This window comes from Ranitomeya imitator, chromosome 2 (genome assembly GCF_032444005.1).
Source record: "Ranitomeya imitator isolate aRanImi1 chromosome 2, aRanImi1.pri, whole genome shotgun sequence".
Taxonomy (NCBI): domain Eukaryota; kingdom Metazoa; phylum Chordata; class Amphibia; order Anura; family Dendrobatidae; genus Ranitomeya; species Ranitomeya imitator.
The window spans coordinates 329841510-329852130 of record NC_091283.1 but is presented as its reverse complement, the minus strand read 5'-3'; positions in this window follow the sequence as shown (position 1 = coordinate 329852130).

Below are 10621 nucleotides of genomic sequence, written 5' to 3'. Positions count from 1 at the left end.
GACAGCTGAATGTAAGTATGTACTGTTTGTTTTTTTACGATGGTAACCAGGGTAAACATCGGGTTACTAAGCGCGGCCCTGCGCTTAGTTACCCGATGTTTACCCTGGTTACCGGGGACCTCGGGATCGTTGGTCGCTGGAGAGCGGTCTGTGTGACAGCTCTCCAGCGACCAAACAGCGACGCTGCAGCGATCCGGATCGTTGTCGGTATCGCTGCAGCGTCGCTTAGTGTGACGGTACCTTAAATGGCTCATGGAACAAAACATAGAGATTTTGGGTCCATGGCCTGGAAACTCCCCAGATCTTAATCCCATTGAGAACTTTTGGTCAATCATCAAGAGACGGGTGGACAAACAAAAACCAACAAATTCTGGCAAAATGCAAGCATTGATTATGCAAGAATGGACTGCTATCAGTCAGGATTTGGTCCAGAAGTTGATTGAGAGCATGCCAGGGAGAATTGCAGAGGTCTTGAAGAAGAAGGGTCAACACTGCAAATATTGACTTTCTGCATTAACTCATTCTAACTGTCAATATAACCTATTGGTACTCATAATATGATTGCAATTATATTTCTGTATGTGATATAAACATCAGACAAACACTAATAAAAACCAGAGGGCAGCAGATCATGTGAAAATATAATTTTGGTGTCATTCTCAAAAATTTTGGCTATGACTGTAGTAGTGATGCCATGTGATGGGCAGTCTGGCTCTTATTTTTAAATAGAAATACGTTTTCCACTCTCCTCGTTCCAGGTCTTTGCCTGTACAGTGAGAGCCTCATTATACACCTGTATAAGTATCTAGTGAAGCTGTAAAGACTGTTTTTTTTTTTTTAGCATTGCTGTTTCCTCAGATTGTTCGCTCTTGTGAACAGGGCCGTGCTACTCGGTTGTAGTCTTAATTTGTATAAGGCTAGGGTCACATTGCGTTAGGGCAGTCCGTTTAGCGCATAGCGGACTGCGCTAATGCAATGTCCCAAAAGGGATCGCGTTAGCCGATCCCGCTAGTGCATATCCCTGATCTGCGCTAGCGAGGAACGGTCCGTCACTCAAATGATGGCACATCGCTAGCGCACGCCCAATGTGGGCATGCGCTAGCCATTACAGGCAATGGCGGCGTTAATGAACTACGTTACACCGCGTTATGCCGCGGTGTAACGTAGTCCGTTAAACGCGGTCACATAACGCAATGTGACCCTAGCCTAAGGCTGCCGTCACACTAGCAGTATTTGGTCAGTATTTTACAACAGTATTTGTAAGCCAAAACCAGGAGTGGAACAATTAGAGGAAAAGTATAATAGAAACATATGCACCACTTCTGCATTTATCACCCACTCCTGGTTTTGGCTTACAAATACTGATGTAAAATACTGACCAAATACTGATAGTGTGACGGCAGCCTTACTGTGTAATATGTGGCGTTTTTGTACATGTCCTTTCTCAATTAGTGCTGTGATATATGTTGGCGCTGTATAAGATAATTCATAATTCATAAAAATAAAGGCATGTTTGCACTGTGCTAACACACGTGTACACACACACACTGTATACACACACGCACACTGTATATACACACTGCACACACACTGTATACACACACACACCCACACACTGTACACACAAAAGACCTGCCACAAGAGCTGAACCTGCCAGCAAGCCAGCCAGAGTATGCCAGCAGCCAGCCAGCCACACCTTGACAGCAGCCAGTTGTATCTATGCCTTCTTCTGGGAGTCCTCCCCCACGTCGTCTGCGTTGTGAGGTAAATACATTTTTTTGTTTTTAATGATGATGTTCCCTTTTTTTTTTTGCCATGTTTATGTTATATATATATATATACTCAAAAAAAAGGAAAAGCAGCACAAAAGAATTGAAAAAAGGACTTTAATGCCTGAACGGCGTGGCAACGTTTCAGATGTGTTATCCTTTGTCAAGCAATGAATACAAGAATGAGACAGCATTTTATGTGAAACACATACTGTACATATCTCATTAGGAAATTCATTAAGTACAATATAGTTAATAATTTAAAACAATGTAAACATTAACCATCAGTACCAAAGTGCAACTGTGCAAATTGTTCAGCCCACCAGGACCTCATTATTGATGGGTGTTATAGATTACACATTACGTGATAGTGTTAAAAATGACTAAGTAGTCAATTATTATTAAAAGAAGATCAGGTGTCACCATCCCCAAGATTATAATTAGAGCACACTTACAAATACATCTTAATCTTAGAAGCCACGATCCTCGGCGTCTTCATGCGCACACTGCGCATGTCTGTGACGTCAATGCCAGAGATCCATAATGCTCAGCCCCGCAGCTGCGCAGAGTTGCCGGAGAATCGTAGCACCATATTAACTAAGGGAGACTTTGCCCAAATGGATGGCGGATTCCCAAATACTAATACTAAAGCTATACGCATATCGCAATTGCGATCCGGTCTTAACTGAACTCTGCACCCACTTGGAAAATGATATATATATAAAAAAAGACTATAAAAACTGGGGCACCCCATAAGTGGTCATATACATATAAATAGTATTCTCTATATGGGAAAACATTTGATGTGCCGCCATATTTAAAGGGTCCGGACATAAGTCCAATATACGTCACCAGGTCTAGGATACCCTCCCCATTCAAGTGGGGCACCCTATCCCTAAGTAAGGACATGGAGACCTTTGGGGCGGAGCCCCCCCGCATTCCTCCAATGCCCTACATTATGACATAAATGACATAAATGACCCGATCTTTGGCTACATCTTCTATATCCCTAGAGATATATAGGAAACCCAATGACCAAAACATGGATGCCTCCAATATTTGCCAATTCAAACTTTATTATTCTATATCCATATTAACCAACATATCAGGAGAGATGCAGAGATCAGAGAAGAGAACAAATAATAAACAATGTAAAATAACTAATACGGATCCATCATCCATTGTTCAAAATCGTAATAATTGTGTACCATCTTGGTTTATAGGATGGGACACCTGAAAAAAAGAAAGGAAAAAAACTCCATAAGTTTCTTCTAAAGATAAAAATAGTATACATTTTTGGAGAGAATGTAACCAACATCACATTTACATGATTGAATTTAATTTGAAATCCACATTAAGACCATAAGGTTTTAAGGTATTGAGTTTTTTTTATCCACTCCAACTCCCTCTTCTTAAGTAACCGTATACGGTCCCCCCCCTCTCCTCTGGACAGGTATCATGTCAATAATGCGAAAGCGCAACTGTTTTTCAGTATGTAGTTTTTCCAAAAAATGTTTAGACACTGGTAAGTCCATACGTTTCTTCCTTATGGTATGTCGGTGTTGGTTGATTCTAGTCTTAAAGTCACATGTAGTTTCACCGACATACCATAAGGAACAAGGGCAGTGGAGTAAATACACAACAAACTCTGAGTCGCACGTCAAATAGTGCTGTATCTTGTATTCCTCATTCGTAATGGGATGAAAGAAGTTAGAACCCTTAAGCATCAAATTACAGTTGATACAGGTCAAGCATGGAAAACAACCTCTCCTACTGTTGCCAGTAAGTGTAGCCTGACCCTGTTTTTTGAATGAACCAATATCTGATTTCACCAGAGTTGACGCAATAGTCCGATTACGTTTGTACGTAAAAATTGGTGGTTTTGAGATCTCCTTTACTTCAGGAGAACATTTATATAACATTCCCCAATGTTTACATATAATATCTGCAATTTTGGCACTCTCCTCACAATATGATGTTACAAAAGGAATACGATCAAACTCTTTCGATTTAGGTGTTTTCTGTAGTAAATCCTTTCTCGGTAACATATCAACCTTATTCTTTTGTATTTGTAATAACTTTTTTGGGTACCCTCTTTCAGAGAATTTCTTACATGTCCCTTCCATAGATTTTTTCAACGAATCCTCGTTGTTCTCAATTCTCTTAACCCGCAAAAGCTGGCTATATGGAATGGACTCTTTAGTTTTTCTGGGGTGTTAACTATTGAAAAGCAGTAGATCATTTTTATCCGTGGCTTTCGTAAATAATTGAGTAGTGAGTTTACCACTCTCAATTTGGACATTAACATTCAAGAATTGTATGTTAGTACACGAATGTACAAGGGTAAATTTGATTGTTTCATCAATTGTGTTCAGGTAATCATGAAATTTAAGTAAAGAATCCTCCGTACCCGTCCATACGAGGAAGACATCGTCTTTGTATCTCCACCACGCGGCCACCTGGCCGAAGTGGTGGGACACATAGACGAAGTCCTCCTCGATGACACTCATAACTATATTTGCATACGCGGGTGCCATGTTCGCGCCCATGGCGGTCCCGCGCAATTGCAAATAAAAAGTGTCTCCAAATAAAAAATAATTTTTAGTTAACACTAGTTCCAACAACTGTATTATAAAGCCCCTAGCCTCAGTAGAGTAATGAGTAGTCAATAATTTCTTATTTATTGCAGCGAGCCCTCGGACGTGATCAATAGAGGTATATAGTGAAGTGACATCGAATGATGCCAACATCACTTCACCAAACACCTCGATTCCACTTATTTTTTCTAAAAAATCTGTTGTGTCTCTAACAAACGATTCTGTGCAACTAGCAATTGGATTAAGAATTTTATCCAAAAAGATCCCAATATTTGAAAAGATAGAGCTGCACCCTGAAACTATTGGTCTACCCGGAGGGTGTACGAGAGATTTGTGGATCTTTGGCAACGTGTATATCACCGGTGTCACTGGGAATTTAATGATCAAAAAATCATACACGTCTTGGTCAATAATTTGTTTCTGCATAGCACTCTCTAAGATAGTCTTGATTTCTCTTGCAATATCAAATTTAGGATCATGAGACAATCTCTCGTACATCCCCGGGTCATCCAACTGTCTCTTAAAGGGAACCTGTCACCTGAATTTGGCGGGACTGGTTTTGGGTCATATGGGCAGAGTTTTCAGGTGTTTGATTCACCCTTTCCTTACCTGCTGGCTGCATGCTGGCCACAATATTGGATTGAAGTTCATTGTCTGTCCTCCGTAGTACATGCCTGCGCAAGGCAAGATTGCAATGCGCAGGCGTGTACTATGGAGGACAGAGAATGAACTTCAATCCAATATTGCGGCCAGCATGCAGCCAGCGGGTAAGGAAAGGGTGAATCAAACACCTGAAAACTCCGCCCATATGACCCAAAACCAGTCCCGCCAAATTCAGGTGACAGGTTCCCTTGAAATATTGGATTGAAGTTCATTCTCTGTCCTCCGTAGTACACGCCTGCACAAGGCAATCTTGCCTTGTGCAGGCGTGTACTACGGAGGACAGAGAATGAACTTCAATCCAATATTGCGGCCAGCATGCAGCCAGCGGGTAAGGAAAGGGTGAATCAAACACCTGAAAACTCCGCCCATATGACCCAAAACCAGTCCCGCCAAATTCAGGTGACAGGTTCCCTTGAAATATTGGATTGAAGTTCATTCTCTGTCCTCCGTAGTACACGCCTGCACAAGGCAATCTTGCCTTGTGCAGGCGTGTACTACGGAGGACAGAGAATGAACTTCAATCCAATATTGCGGCCAGCATGCAGCCAGTGGGTAAGGAAAGGGTGAATCAAACACTCGAAAACTCCGCCCATATGACCCAAAACCAGTCCCGCCAAATTCAGGTGACAGGTTCCCTTTAATTTCCTCAATGTATTCATTTTTATCTAAGACAACCACTGCACCCCCTTATCAGCCTTTTTTATAATTATTTCATTTTGTGCCAACTCACGTAGGGCTTCCATTTCCCCCACTGTCATATTGGGATGCACAAATTTTTTTGGACACCCATTTTTCAACTTCTCAATATCATCGCTCACAGCAGACATAAAAGCTTCTATGACTGGAGAATTTACTGAGGGAATAAAGTTACTCTTTTTCCTAAGAGATACCTGTTTTAAACTTAATTCGCTGGCAGACACCTTTTCCATACCTGGATTGTAGCAAAACCACTCCTTTAATTAATCTGAAGAAGTTTTGCAAATCCAGACAATTGAAACCAGTTCACATGGGTACTGAGTCCAAATGATAAACCCTTATTCAGAGCCGATACCTGACATTCAGTAAGAGTTTTTTTTAGAAATATTTACAATTAAACCTGATCCTTGCTCCTCGTCGCCACTTGTTTTTCCACTGGTGATTTGTATTTCCCTTTTTTCTCTTTTTTGTTGTCTCCGGTGTTTCTTTCCTCCCCTTTTCCTGTGGTTTTCAGTTTTTCTTTCGGGGAATCCAAACCTGAAAGAGTCGTGATTAAATTGCACAGAATTACTGTAACATACATAAACCAAGTCTTTTTTTGGGAAAAAACCTTTTTTTCTCCAATTTCCTGAGGTCTCTTTCTGCCAGTTATAAATATTCCCGTCTCTATAATCTTCCATATCACGATTCCATTTCCTCCGTTTCACCTCTTCCAACTCAAGACGCAGCTTGTCAAATTTAGTTTTCAGCAGTTCTCTGAAACTAGTCCATTCATCTTTTCTCATAAGGCTCTTAATCTCAGATTCCAGCACTGGTACATCCAAATCAACTTTGTTTATTTCTTGTTGTAGATATTCAATATTTAACAGGATAATGTCCAAACCATACTTATTTGATATCATACTAAATCTTGCATAGAAGAGAGGGTCATTAGTCATTAAGTTGGGGCGGATGGTGGACCGAAGACCTCTCGGAATTTTTTTCGCTTTACAATATTCACTCAGAGTGACTAAATGTAATTGCAATGTTGTGGATTTCTTTAAGGTATTGTCATACTTCAATTTTAAATCATGTAATGATGGTGTACTAAGGAAGGTGGCATTAGTTTCCACCTCTCAAATAATTCTCTCTCCATCCTCACTAGTATATGCAAAAACGCCAGTTTCAAGCACATTATGTTCCATAGTCCACGTTATGGAATGCAAAAAATATTAAAAAAAATCAAACAAAGCAAAATCACAAAAAGTAACAAAATCCAGCAATAAAGGGTGCAAATTTCCACAGAAAAAATGATAAGTAAAAAATTGGAACAGCATCAAAATACTACCTTACAAGGCATTTTTTAACCCATCAATAATGAGGTCCTGGTGGGCTGAACAATTTGCACAGTTGCACTTTGTTACTGATGGTTAATGTTTACATTGTTTTAAATTATTAACTATATTGTACTTAATGAATTTCCTAATGAGATATGTATGTGCTTCACATAAAATGCTGTCTCACTCTTGTATTCATTGCTTGACAAAGGATAACACATCCGAAACGTTGCCACGCCGTTCAGGCATTAAAGTCCACTTTTTTCAATTCTTTTGTGCTGCTTTTCCTTTTTTTTTAGTTTATCATTTTATGACCATTGGATTGCTAGTCGGAAGAGCTCTGCATGCCTTGTAAGGTAGTATTTTGATGCTGTTCCAATTTTTTACTTATATATATATACACACACATTTTTATAAATATAACTTAATCTATCATTTTTGTATAACAGGAAGCTGCAGCAGCAGAAGAGGTGCTTCCAGAAGAAGACCGAAGGGGTGGAGAGATGCCTGGAGTGGGCTCACAATTGGTAAGTTTCTTGCATGCATCGCAGAACCATATCCGCACACTACACACAAAAAACAGATCATTACAGACCTAACACTGCACACAACACATAAGCCTACATCCAAGCCCTTTTTTTTTTTATTTCTTATAGTCTTCTGTTTCTGGTGCTCGATCCAGAGGTCCTCAAAGCGCCTCCCAGGGTCGTCGGCGTGAGTGGCAGGACGGTCGCCTTTGGGTAAGAATTTTTTTTTTTCAACTTTATGTTGTTTTGAGTCTAATGTTTTTTGTTTTTTTCTAAAAGGCTTCACAGCAAGCTCCTGACTGAGACGGCGAGGAGTCCGGGCTAGATATCAACCTCCTCATCGATCTGACCCGAGAGCGGGAGCCGCTGTGGAACATGGGGGACCGCCACCACGCCTATATCGTTATGACCCGTCGGCTCTAGGAGCAAGTGTGCCAACAGCTTGTAGAGAACTGGGAGGACCTCGATGTTCGGGCCCAGAATCAAGCACGTAAGTATACAGAGTTCAGTTATGTTGCTGGATGTAATGTATTGTATACTAACCAATTTGTGCTTTCACTTTTCAGGTGAGAGAATTGTCAAGCGGTGGCGGTCAATCAGGAATCCCTTCAAGAAGGAGTTCAACAAAGAGATGCGGCCCCGAGTGAATCTGGAGGACACAGGAGCAAGTGCAAATGCCCTTTTGTTCCTCCGGTCAACAATGGTGAGCAGAAGGTAAATATTTCCCACCCCATTTAATAAAAAATATTTACATGTCTAACACTTTTTTGGGGGTCAGCCAGGGCCATGCAATATCAATATATTAATTATATATATTTTTTCTCTTTATTCCACAGCACCGTCGGCAGAACTTGGGAGCCAGCAGATTTGAACCTTTCTGGAGCGATCCCTCAGGAGACTGCCACTGAGGGACACTTCATAAGACCCGAACCCTCTGCACCTTCCCTCACATCTGATCCCTCGGTCCCATCCACCAGCGCTGGAGCATCCTGGCCGACTACATTGCATGAATCTGGATATAGCCTTTCCTTTACCCCACCCCTCTGATGCTGCCACCTCTAATACACCTGTGGCTTCTGGGCGCACGCGCCAAAGGGGTCAGGAAAAGAGTTATGCGCCCGAGTTCTTGCATCTGAATGCAGCCTTCCAGATCTGTCTGAAACTGTTGTCTGAGCATATGACCGCAGGATTTAATTTGCTCAGCAACAGTATTCTTGAGTTGCACACACGCCTGGATAGGATGCATTCAGATGCAAGTAAATCTCCAAACCACACATTTTTCCAGTCAGTGCATGGATAAGCTATCTCCTGACCAGCAGATGCATGTAATGCAATCATGCCAGTCTGCTCTAGCGCATGTTCGCTCCCAAGCCCCTCCACCGACCCCGGTAGTTCCTCCCGCACCTGCCCCCCTCCAGCCACTGTCCCTCCTCCCCCTCCTATACAATACCAACATACTGCCCCATGCTAGCTGCCTTCCCCGTACCAGCATCATGCCCCGTGACAGCATCCCGCCCCGTACCAGTTCCCAACCACATAATTTGCGCCTCCACTCCCTGCCCACTACCACCTGTCTCCTTCAACACCTATCATGCCCCAAATACAACCCTCTTCTCCACCCACCACCTCTTCTGCCTCCCAATCCATCCACTCCACCCCTCAAACCTTTTAAATTGCCAATACTACTCCAGGTTTCATGTCCACCTGTTCTCTTTCTTTCTCCACTCCTTCTCCTGTTTTACCTACTGATCCTTCACCACCACCACATTCCTCTCTCCACACTCCCAATGTCGAAGTGTCACAATCTGACAGCCCCTCCAGCATTATCTCCACCCCACACTATTATAATTTATAACCTTTTTTGTTTTAATAATGTTAATAAAAAAACAGTTTATTGGTTAAAAATGTTGTCTTTCATTTATTTATGTATTAGGTAAAATACGTTGGTTAAAACAAAGTAAAATACTGTGGGTTAAGAAATTAAATACTTTGGGTAAAACCAAACAGGTACACGACTTTGGGTAAAGAAGGTAAAATACTTTGGGTAAAACCCAAACAGATACACAACTTTAGGTAAAAGAAGGTAAAATACTTTGGGGAAAACCCAAACAGGTAGACATCTTTGGGTAAAAGAAGGCCAATGACTTTTGGTTGCAAGGTCCAAGAGAAATTTTTTCAAACTATCTCATCCTGCCAGTCTACTCTTCCTTGAGGTGGAATAAAGTATTCTGCAAATTTGTCCCTCAATCTGGAAACTGACACAGAACTTGGAAATGTGTTCCTTGCATATCACAAAATTGTGCAGGACCATGCAAGCTTTCACCAACTCATCAACAGTCTCAATCTTCAGGTTGATAGTGGTCAATATAACTCGCCATTTGGCTGTCAGAATCCCAAAAGCGCACTCCACCATTCTACGTGCTCGTGTGAGGCGGTAATTAAAAATTCTTTTAGTTGGTGTCAATCCACTACTGGAGTATGGTTTCAGCAGTAGTGTTCTGAGAGTTGGAAGGCTTCATCCCCAACACACACAAATGGCATTGGTGGCCCAGAGGTTTCAGGCAGCGGTCTTGGGGATGGATATTGGTAGGTGTTTCCATAGAGATGATGCCGCGCAATAGCGCAGTTACCAAAATAACAATCAGTTTACTGTAAGTTAAAATTCTCACCTTTACACGTTGTGAGTATGCACAACACATATAGTAAGTATGATAGGAGGGCTGCAGATGGCATCGGACCAGCGAAGGATCTTCAAGAAATTCTGGATAGGATGTTCAAGATGCCGACAAATCCGCGCTCCTCCAAAATCAGGCAAGGAAATCAGAGTTCAGAAGAGTTGCATACTTTATTCAGGGCTGTAAAACTACGTGTTGCGTGAACATCCTGTCCACTTCTTCAGGTACATAGCCAATAATAACCACATGGTATATAAAAGGTAGGCAAGACATAGAAAAAATGGGCGTCAAACACACCTGGTGCCCTGAACGCTGCAGTTATATTTAAAATACAAACATAACTTTGTTGCATAACTATACAAGTGTGATTAAAAATGC